Source organism: Haliotis rufescens, unplaced genomic scaffold, assembly GCF_023055435.1.
Source record: "Haliotis rufescens isolate VD_foot unplaced genomic scaffold, xgHalRufe1.0.p SCAF_120, whole genome shotgun sequence".
Taxonomy (NCBI): domain Eukaryota; kingdom Metazoa; phylum Mollusca; class Gastropoda; order Lepetellida; family Haliotidae; genus Haliotis; species Haliotis rufescens.
Genome location: NW_025963803.1, coordinates 230104 through 242861, shown reverse-complemented (window position 1 = coordinate 242861; position 12758 = coordinate 230104).

Here is a 12758-nt window from a genome sequence, read left to right as displayed (position 1 = left end):
AAATCTTGTGGATTTCTTAGGATCTTATTGAAAGGGAGTACGGTATCAGTGACCACATTTCAGCTGTCAAATCTAGAGCATGTTGGAACCCATTGGTTTTAGGTTACCCACTCCAGCAACACAATCCCCCATATCTGTAGCCCGTACACAGGAGAGGCCACGAGAGAACTTAATTATTGAGGGTTTCTCATTGTTGAATAGCAGAACATCCTGCAAAGTCTGAAAGTGAAATATGTCTTGTCTTTTTACACCGATATCAGATTATTCAGCAATTCTCATTGAGCATTCCATTGTTGTTTGAGACGAGGCCCATAGCAACGTGGTGTCGAATGAATGCATTGTCGCAAATAATAAACATGACGTCATGCATTGTTCATGACGTCATGTTGATTTTATGTTCCACCAACAGAGCAACTCAACTATTGTCTGCATACTGTCACTTCAGAAAAAAGTGCTGAGTCATGCCTTTAACGCCCCCTACTGGCAAAATGGTCAGGATGTATTTTGTAAGAAATATGTTTTTGAATAGCCCAGACATAATGCAAATGTTACAAGTATTCAAACCATATGGACCTTTCGGGGTAAATAAACATACCCTATCTCTTGGACTAACCCTGGACATCAGGAAACCCTCGCCAAAGCTCGGGGCCCACAAAATAAATCCACTCCAGACAGATAATCCATAATTCCTTGACACGCGAGACCGGTCCCTCAATGGGTAAGTATGCTACAAACTTTCTTTTGGCTGTGTTGACCCTCTGGATCAAAGTTATCTTGTAATGTTAGGCGGCAACAACAAACTGTATTGCCCAATTTCATGCACAGAGCACAGGATATGGAATATGAACTGCTAGACGTATGGAACTTTACCGCTGTCAGCAACATGGCGAGGTAAGATTTCAATCCCCAAAGATTGGAGGTGGGATTGTGTTTCTTATTTTATTGATTGAATTATTTGTGTATATTTAGCAGTTATCAACTACCACGGGGAGTTATTCTAACGGTATGGATTGGATCAATTGAATTGGGTATAAAATGGTCACGAAATCATGTTTAGTCAATACAGAGCTGTTTTGTCCAAAAGGTGAAGGCAAGGATTTTTTGTTTATATCAGAATAAATCCCTCATTTAGTCATTCGGTTATATCTGTGTCATTGCTTTTGTTTTAGGACTGAAAATATCTTTATTGTATTGAAACATTTGTGAATAATTTGCACATAACCTTGGAAATGTTTTTGAAAAATAAATACAGGAACTACGGTTATAACGAACTCGATGGGACCACTAACTTTAGTTTGTTATAACCGTAGTTCGTTATAAGCATATATACAGCATAACTATAGCAACTAGTCGGGACCAAAAAATCAGTTCGTTATATCCGTCAGTTCGTTATAAGCGTGTTCGTTATAAACGTACATATATAGCCAAACTGTAAACAATTTTATTTTGTTCTCGGACCTACATCAAACTATCCAGAGGTCCGTCAAGAGAGGGTGCATTTTAATGACTTGATGTAGAGAGTTCAAAGTGAATTCACCCAGTAGGATTATTTCTTGCTACGTGATATCTTAACTGGATTGGCACAAATATTTCAGGCTGCCTGGGGGGTATTGAGATATAACATAGACGTTAATCCAGCGTTGGCTTAACGTAAGTAATAACGTTGGTCCAACGTCTGACTGCTTGCAGGGGCGGTCGGGTAGCCTAGTGGTTAAAGCGTTCGCTCGTCACGCCTAAGACCTGGGTTCGATTCCCGACATGGGTACAATGTGTGAAGCCCATTTCTGGTGTCCCCCGCCGTGATATTGCTGGAATATTGCTAAAAGCGGCGTAAAACCGTACACACTCACTCACTCTGACTGCTTGCTGATGTGTATCTGCAGATCATGTTATCAGAACACCAAATAATTCCCGGAATAAAAACTTGGAAACAATCATAAATTTGAAGAAAAGGTTTTTACATACCATTTATTGAACTTGAAACATACCATGCTATGACATAATAAGAAACAGGAACATTATATCAACAAACACGAATCCTGCCATTGTATTCTCTCTCCAGCATCCATGGACCATGTGACCCATGAAGATCTGGGGTAGAATAGGTCTTCAGCAATCCGTGCTTCCCCTAAAAGGCGACTGTGCTTGTCGTAAGAGGAATCGGGTGGTCAGGCTCTCTGACTTGGTTGATGCATGTCATCGATCCAAATTGCTGTTGACATGCTCTGCCACGTAAGCAAACATGTACAGGCAACAGCATACAAACATGTACAGGCAATAGCTTACAAACATGTACAGGCAACAGCATACAAACATGTAGTATACTGTACTACCTAGCAAAACGAGATATCTCATAATACATCATCAAGACTAATTGGTGTGCCTTCTTCAATAGCCATCTGGTTTACAATATTTAGAGAATAATAAACTAGACCTACGACTTAGCAATTGAAAGCTGATAGATTTTTAATAGCTCCGTGACCCGTGAAGATCGATATCCGGGTTAGAATAGGTCCTTAGCAATCCATGCTTTCCCTAAAAGGCGACTATGCTTGTTGTTAAAGGCGACTAACTGGATCGGGTGGTCAGGCTCTCTGACTAGGTTGATGCATGTCATCGATCCCAATTGCTGTTGATATGCTCTGCCACGTAAGCAAACATGTACAGGCAATAGCATACAAACATGCACAAAGAGTCAAGGAACCAAACATATGTAGGCTATTTTGGTAATAATTTCTTTTGTTTCATTGCTCTTCAAATCAAGCGTAACGAGTGAGTCCCAAATACTGATATACAGTTTGTTACCATAGTGAACCATGTCAAAAGTAGACTTTGACAAATGTGACACATATCGTGAAACGTTTGTTTGTAACGAAAATACACTAATTATCTTGTCATTGATATAGTAAAGAACATCTTGGTTTGGTTCCAAAGTCATTGTATTTACTTTTATAAGGTTTTTAACAATTGTATGCATGTTGTTACCCTCATAACTAACACTAATCATTACTTTTGTAAGAATAGAAATGTACAAGTTCTTTCTATTTTCATCAACAACAATGTCTGTGGCACCTTTATACTTTTTTGTATTGATAACCTGTGTAAGATTAGCACCCGTGGTTGTCATTCTATAAATGGTAACTCCATGTCCGATTACATTTATGAAAACAAGTTGTCTGCTCTCGTCGACATCCATATCTTTAACGCGCAGACGAAGCTTGAGAGTAGACAGTTTACCATCATCTAATGCACAGGCCTTCATGCTTTTTCTTTTTGGTATAGCAATTAGGACCGTTCTACGAATAGACAAATACAATAATGCTCTCACTTGACAACTGATCAAACAAGGGTAATAGGTGGAAAATGAGGAAGTGTTCAAATGTAGCTGTCTCAAGTGTGTCTGGCCTCTTCCACTTGGTTTGGAAATCAGTAGTCGAGACCTTGTTTCGTCTCCATCCTGAATGACTCTGAACTGTTCTGCAGTGTTATTGTATCGTCTCCCTTCAAAGGCTAAAAAAGAAGAAAAACAGAATCTGTGTTTGTATCAAATCCACGCCGGATGTGTGAAACTACATACGATGTATTTTCTGTAATTTACAATCCTCTAATGGAAACGCTTCCATATAGGTTTGGGTTATAAAAAATAGTATTGTTCTAAAAATAAAATAAATAAATAAAACAATGCTCCAGAATTGATTAAATTATTGTTCCAAGTGAGTTTCCAAGGGTGATGAGGTGTCTCTGAGACCAGTGGACTTGTCCTGATCTCTCTCCCGGCCCTGCCCGTGAGTGAGTGAGTTAGTATGGTTTTACGCCGCTTTTTAGCAATATCCCAGCAATATCACGGCGGGGAACACCAGAAATGGGCTTCACACATTGTACCCATGTCGGGAATCGAACCCGGGTCTTCGGCTTGACGTGCGAACGCTTTAACCACTGGGCTACCCGACCGCCCCGCCCTGCCCGTGTCAGATATCCATTGTGTTTCTGGATGCTCTTCATAAAAAGGGGGCGGTCGGGTAGCCTAGTGGTTAAAGCGTTCGCTTGTCACGCCAAAGACCCGGGATCGATTCCCGACATGGGTACAATGTGTGAAGGCTATTTCTGGTATCCCCCGCCGTGATGTTGCTGGAATATTGCTAAAAGTGGCGTAAATCCATACTCACTCACTCACTTTATAAAAGATGCCACACAGAACAGTGTTTATATTAAATACACATAATTATGAATACCAAATTTTTCAGGACATATTTGCTTAATAAATATTATGTCAATACAATTAGACATCAACACATCACATTGCTTCGGGACTAGCTATTGGCATTCTCTACTATACTGTTAATTAATCACTTCAACAGTCCTTGTAAAGAGCCACAGTGTTAAGTGTATTCGGGGATATGACACACGGGTAGTGCACCGTGTTAGCCATCGTACGAATAGGTCTTCAGCAACCAATGCTTGCCCTTAAAGGCGACTATGCTTGTCGTAAGAGGCGACTAACGGGATCGGGTGGTCGGGCTCGCTGACTTGGTTGATGCATGTCATCGTATCCCAATTGCGTGGATATAATCTGTGATAAATCTAGTTATTTTACTGTCCATCGTTGACAAGTTTTTATTTGGTTTAAATATATGCATTATTTATGTACTTCTCGTCACGACATAGCTTAAAATACTGCCGATGTGACGTTAAATATTAACTCACCCACTCACCCAATTGCGTGGTTCGATGCTCATGATGTCAATAACTGGATTGTCTTGTCCAGACTCTATATTTAACAGACCGCCGTCATATAGCTGGAATATTGCTGAGTGCGGCGTTAAACACCAAACAAACAAACCGTTGTTGCACACATGCTCTCTACTCTGGAATTCCATTGTCTTACCTTTGTGGTGCGAAGACGCTCTAAATGAGTCCATGTTAGTACCTTCGTCTGCAGTAATGACTATTTATGACAAGCATTGATTGTGGGGCGCTATATGACAATGTGAGCTAATATGGGGAGTAAGGTGAGTGAGTGAGTGAGTTGGGTTTAACGCCGCTTTTTTAACATTATTCCAGTTATATCACGGCGTGTCCGCTTAATTTGGGAGGAAAGCCCGAAGTGATGCAGGTCTCAGACGTGTACCACTTCGGTGAAACCCACGAGCACGGGTATGGTGCTGACAAACCTAGAAACATAATTGGGGCGAACCGGGATTCGAACCCACAATCATAGGTTTCTGGCGTGCCCAAGGGACGCAACTCTGCACAGCAAATCGCGGCGCCTTAGACGACTGGGCCACCCGTGCCCCCTGGGGGGTTAGGAAGGTTCGCTGTATCACAAGGATGTTTAAGATATTAAGACCATATTGGTCTTTTGTTGAGCTGTTTCAGGAAACAGAGTAGAGCTATTGTTATGAAACGGAAAAATCACTTACATGTCTGACACAAGATAATCTTGCTTTTGGTAATAAACCTTATCGACGTTCTTGGACAAGACGTGTCTGTCAAGTAGTATATAGTGGCCCAACACCCAGTAATAGGGGGGTCGTTTGCTTTTGGCTCCATACGAGCTTTACCAACAGAGCAAGCAGTGACCCACACGAGAAGCATGCAGAGAAGAGGAGACGCCCAAAGAGTACGACACTCCATTCTTCGTTGTTCTGAAATGCAAATTATACAATCGATAAATTGTCCCAAAGTGAAGATATTGCATGTCTTCTCCAAAATACATGTGCGCTTTGAACCCGTGAAGATCCGGGGCAGAATAGGTCTTCAGCAACCTATGCTTGCCGTAAATGGCGACTATGCTTGTCGTAAAAGGCGACTAGCGGGATTGGGTGGTCAGGCTCGCTGACTTGGTTGATGCATGTCATCGTATCCCAACTGCATGGATCGATGCTCATGTGTTAATCACTGGATTGTCTGGTCCTGACTCGATTATTTACAGACCGCCGTCATATAGCTGGAATATTGCTGAGTGCTGCGTAAAACAACAAACCAACCAACCAACATCTGCGCTTTGAAGAACGTGTATCACAGTTCAAGTAATGTGAACCATCGATGTTATATATAGAGCATCTCACCCGAGTGTCTTTTGAGCCTTGCCGAGGTTTTTTCCACTTTTATCAACGAGTGTTGATATATTTGATATCAAAGGGCACGAGGGTGAGATTTTATTTATCATCCAACATCATTCGTCCAACTTTTTAAGTTTATAGACAGTAATAAGCAGTGTAAGGGAGCGTCCGGGAGAATGATACTAAATAATAAAGTGTATTCTATATAATTGTGTTCTTGTATTAATTATTAAAAAAAATAACATATAGCTGGAAAATAATTACACACACCACTATTCTTTTTGAATGGTGAATCTGTGACGGAAATACGATTTTATTTAATTCGAACTGACGCGGTGGTCGTAACTGAGTCTTTGAAGGATACGATGATTAATATGATTTTATCATTTCCCTTATTTTTTGTCGGTAGTATATTTTTCATTTCAGACCTCCTAGCCAGAAGTACAAAAATAATATGTTCAAATTTCGAACAATTTCATAATTTTTCCGAATTCAAGCAATCTTCACTATTGGTGATTCGTTAGCACACGATTTGATATAGTCGGAATCACATAATTGTTATGGAAACGTTTTTATTGCTTTTATTTACATCACATTCAACGGGACGATTTCATGTTATGTGCAGTGCAGCGATCTGTGTAATATTTTTGAATCATTTGTTCCCGTGAAGGATATAATGGAACAATAAACAGAAAATGAAGCGACGAAACCCTTTCCATATCCAATAGATTGGTTCCGACTATAGCATGAACATGTTTATGAGGTGAGGTGAGGTGAAATGGGGTTTAACGTCGCGTCCAAGATTATTGCACTTATATAGCGACGTGCATGTACGTGTGTGTGTTTGTGTGGCTGCTTGTACTAGTCCGGACTGATGCCGATTTATAGTGCTAGCTCACTGAGATACCATGCTGCAGTTTAACACGAATACCCAACTCAGGCACAGTATACTGACTCCGAGCCAACCAGTCCTTGTTTTAGCCCCTTAATGCCGAGCGCCAGACAGGGTAACAACAAGTACCATCTTTTAACGTCTTTTGGTATGACGCGGCCCGGGATCGAACCCCGGACCTTCCGCTCTCCGGGCGGACGCTCTACCACTAGACCACGGAGGCGGTCGAACATGTTTATGAATCACAAACAAATAGTGATGATACCAGGTGTTCGTGAAAAGGTGGGCGTATCCTGCCCCACCGGTGGCACCCGTCATATAATCTTTGTGTAGTTCATATTAGAATAACAGGCAGTGGCTGTCAAATGCCACCAAAACCTTAACGCAGTCTTGAGTCATGGGGCGGAGAATTAGTACTACCATTATTCAATGGTAGTGAAAATTCAGTCGGAAGTGGTTGATAGTAATGTTATAATATTTGAGAACACGACGTCAACAAGCAACAAAATAGCTTTTAAACAGTCCCTGAATTGCAAACGGAACGAGGTCAGCACTTGCTTTGGAAAGGCAGAAAAGTTGGAGGTGTGTGTGTGTGTGTGTGTGTGTGTGTGTGTGTGTGCGTGCGTGCGTGCGTGCGTGCGTGCGTGCGTGCGTGCGTGCGTGCGTGCGTGCGTGTGTGTGTGTGTGTGTGTGTGTGTGTGTGTGTGTGTGTGTGTGTGTGTGTGTGTTTAAATCCTGATATGGTACTTGTTCAGCACCCGTGAAGATGTGAAGATCCGGGGTAGAACGGGTCCTCAGAAACCCATGCTTGCCGTAAAAGGCGATTATGCTTGTCGTACAGGCCGCCGTCATATAGCTGGAATATTGCTGCGTGCGGCGTTAAACATCAAACAAACAAACTTGTTCAGCGCTTGCCTGATTGTTTTGAAATTATAAACCTGAAACGAAACAGCACAAAGAGGGGGAGCAAGAACCTACCAACTGCAATTGGAGCTGCAATATTCTAGCTATATAACGTCTGCATGTCGAGTGTCGAGTGACCAAACGGAGAGGTGCACTGTTACCTTTAGTCTTCCTCGTGCACGGTCAGGATAACTACACAACGAGGTATCCTATTTAATACAGGTATTTGATATTGTATCGAAATAATACATGCATTAATGTGTTGAAAGGATTCAGGGCCCCGTTCCACAAAGCGATCTTAGAGCTAAGATTATCGTTACTCCCATACTTTAACACAGACTTACGACAGTCGTAACACTAAGATCGCTTTGTGGAACGGGCCCTAGAACAATAAATATACACATCATATGTCACGTGAACAATCTCGTAACACATTCCTCGTCGCAGTACTTACAATTTTGAACTTGATAATACACGTTAGAGTAGTCTCCCTTCGACCAACGGGTCAACTGTAGGGTAGTTCGTCCAAGGTCGACTCAGTGTCCTGAAAATCAGGCGTGCGAGCTCATGGAAAAGACCAAACTATTTTCCAAACTCTCAACACCAAGCGTTTGAGTAAAATCAATAGCCTATCGACACGTGTCTCGCGCTGATTCCCTTACTTTTAAACCCTTCTATCTCTGACGCTTTGGTTTCGTCCGAATGCATGTTTCGTCTCCTCATTACGCCGGTGACGTCTTTCATCAACCTTTTATTGGAAAACGTGAATCATTTACGTGTTAAATAACCAAATGGCGACAATCGCTGAGTTACGTCTTTCAAATACCAGACCGCCTCCGTCGTGTAGTGGGAGAGCGTCCGCCCGGAGAGCGGAAGAACCGGGGTTTGATCCCAGGCCGCGTCACACCAAAAGACGTTGACGTTGAAAGATGGTACTTGTTGTTACCCTGTCTGGCACTCGGCATTAATGGGCTAAAACAAGGACTGGGCGGCTCGGAGTCAGTATACTGTGTCTGAGTGGGGTATTCATGTTAAACTACAGCATGGTATCTCAGTCGGTTGGCACTATCAATCGTCAGTGAGACTGGTACAAGCAGCTCCCCCCTACACACACACACACACACACACACACACACACACACACACACATGTACAGATACACCTACGCGCTATATAAGTAATCTTGAACATAATTTCACCCTCATATCACTGATGGATTCATGATTTGATACAGGCGGAATCGCTAAAGAGAACTTTGCTTTCAGCGATTTCTTATGATTATTGAAAAGGTTTTGTCGCTATTATTTACATAACAATCAACAGGACGATTTCTTTGTGTGCAATGCAGCTATCGATTTGTCATTGTTAAATCAATTTGACCCGCGAATAATTTAACATGATAGAAGGATACTGTAAACACATTTCGTAGCTTCCTAAAATGGAACGTTTAACAGCAAATGAAAAGCATCCTCAACTGGATAATAATTACAGTGTGTACATAGCGGTTTTCTCGTCAAAACAGGGGAATTAGTCAAAAACACAAGCAGTCCATTCACCACCATGTCCTCAAAGCTTCTTGTGATCCAGTAGTCCAAGATGACCTTGACCTTTGACAGACAGCACCAGCAATATTTGTTTACTTGTTTGTTGTTTAACGCCGCACTTAGCAATATTCCAGCTTAATGTGGAAGGAAAGCACGAAGTGGTGCAAGTATCAGACGTTTACCCCTCACACGAGCAGGGGTATGGTGCTGACCAACCCAGAAACATAATGTGGGTGAACCAGGAATCGAAACCACAATCATAGGTTTCTAACCTGCCCAAAGGTTGTTGGTTGGTTGGTTTGTTGTTTAACGCCGCACTCAGCAATATTGAAGCTATATGACGGCGGTCTGTAAATAATCGAGTCTGGATCAGACAATCCGGTGATTTACATCATGAGCATCGATCCACGCAATTGGGATACGATGACAAGCATCAATCAAGTCAGCGAGCCTGATCACCCGATCCCGTTAGCCGCCTCTTAGGGCAAGCACAGTCGCCTTTTACAGCAAGCATGGGTTGCTGAAGACCTATTCTACCCCGGAATCTTCACGGGTCACTTTTCAAACTGAAAAGGTTGTAACACACAATCAGAATCAAACAAATCATGTATCAACACAGAGATATGAATCAAATGCTGAGAATAATAGTGACCATTTTTAAGAAGCTATTTTCGTTTTCCTTTCTTAGAGCAATAAATTTCTCGATTTAATACACACATGTGTTTTAGTACGAGATATGGCTCCTGGGTTTCTGCTCAAAATGTATTTTTGACCCTGCAGACATACTCTCATCTTCCCGAGGCAAGGGAGTTAACTACCTGGACTTATACAGTCAGTTAACTCCCTTGCCTCGGGAAGATGACATACTCTCCTCTGAAACAGCTTTGGACGTTGTGTGTATATCAGTTTGTCATATTATGAGGACTGTTGAGTGTTTTGTGAAACACTTGAAATGTATTGTATAGCAACGTCTATGGCATATATGAAGGTCAGGGTTGAATCTTGTGTAAAGGATATTCAGCTGTGTGTATTGAAACAATGTTCCACATATGATATTCACTCTTAAATATTATGATATTCGTTGCTTGGTTGGTTGGTTGGTTGTTTAACGCCGCACTCAGCAATATTCCAGCTATATGACGGCGGTCTGTAAATAATCGCGTCTGGACCAGACAATCCAGTGACTAATATTATGCGCATCGATCCACGCAATTGGGATCGATGACATGCATCAACCAAGTCAGCGAGCCTGACCATCTTTTATGAAATTCACTCCTACATACTTAGAAAGAGTGTGTTAATTTAATTACAGTTTATACATTTCTTAATTATTTTGTCTTCGTTATTTATTCCGCACCGTATTAGTTTTCTTATGCCTGTTTTGCCGTTCCGACAATAATTGTGACATTTCTCATGTATTCATTTAATTACTAGGGGTGGGAGCGGGGGTATAGGCTGGGCAGAAACATGTTTACGAAAGTGGATACAGTAAACTACGGTTATAACGAACTCAAAGGGACCACTTATTTTAGTTTGATATAACCGTAGTTCGTTATAAGCATATTAACAGCATATATACAGCAAATGGCCGAGACCAAAAATATGTAAGCGTGTTCGTATGAAACGTAGTCTACTGTATTGCTGACTAAACACTGAAATCTTACATGTATGAGTTAGCTTGCTTTTCCAAAATCCTCTGTCTAGTGCCTGTCTCAGCTTAATATCATGTCACACGGTTAAGTATTGATGCGTTTAAGGTATTTATATTAACATTAAGGAAGCTTAACACGGCATAAATACAGAATAAGGACATGCTAATAAATAAATAATAATATTAAGGAATTGCAGTTAATGACGCTATTAATAAGGAATCGTAATGTGCACAGACATACCTCGTTATATTAACGAATTTCATAATAATGAAGGCATTACATGAGCGAAATGTGGAAAATAACTCTCTGATAATACTGATATGATTTGAGTTTGTTTCAGCGCTACTTTGAACGGTATTGTCAACTTTCCAACCATACCAAACCTGAACAATACTTTCATTTAATTGAAGATCGCGTTGACTTCGATGACACTTCGGCTTCCAAATGTCACTTAAAGATTTAATAAGTTTGTTATATCATAGTTTGTCAACTTAACTTTACTTCCTATCCCAAACTACCACATAGTCATGAAATACTTAAATCTTGCGGTCTTGGAGGCTTGTCATTTATGTTCAGAAATTCATTTTAAAAAGATATGAACAATTAAAATAGCATCATAAAATAGAACAAATATACAGTATATACATGTATACAATATATATATTGAAAATACTATAAACCAGACTGGTAGGCCCAGTCGTGAGGCGCCGCGATTCGCTGTGCAGAGGTGCGTCCCTTCGGCACGCCAGAAACCTATGATTGTGGGTTCTAATTCCGGTTCGCCCCGATTATGTTTCTAGGTTTGTCAGCACCATACCCGTGCTCGTGGGTTTCACCGAAGTGGTAAACGTCTGACACCTGCATCACTTCGGGCTTTCCTCCCACATTTAGCTGACACGCCATGATATAACTAGAATATTGTTAAAAAAGCGGCGTTAAAACCCAAATCACTCACTCACTCATTAGAGAAACTTTTACGCACGGATGTTTTGTATATTTGTTTGTTGTTTAATGCCACAGTCCAAAATATTGCAGCGATGTAAACTGCCTTGTACTCGGCATTAACGGACAAAAGAACGACTAGTCGACGTGGAATTAATTTGGAGTTACTGAAATAAACCTAAAGTAACCAGAGTAAAAAAGAGATTTCCAGTTTTTGAAATAGCGAGAAAATAATTCAAGTAATAAGAAAAAATTGAAGCAACGAGAAAATAATCGCAAAAGCGAGATAATAATCGAAGCAATATGAAAAAAAATCGAAATTTCTTGTTATTGAGATAAACTTGAAATAACGAGAGAACATATTCGCAGTAACGAGAAAAAATCTCGTTATTTCAATTTTTTTAAATACAGATGAAAAAAACCCGAGAAAAGTATCGTAGTTACGAGAAAATAATCGAAGTAACGACATTGCTGAAGTATCGATGTGGCGTCAACTTTTAAATCACTCACTCACTCTTTAAAAATTCCTATGTTTGTAATGAGGATTCGGTGGTCACAATGTGTGACCTACTTCACCACCTGATTGTGTGTCGTCATTCTATGGCGTCGTATGTAGTTGCCCATCAGTCACTGTTTCGCCTGGGTTGCTGGTGTGATGAAGATGGCATATCGCAAACAGTCACATAAGACACGTTCACAAACGATAACGCTTTGTTGGCAGGACAGGCCGCCTCCTTGGTCGAGTTGATGGAAGTGGAGAGTG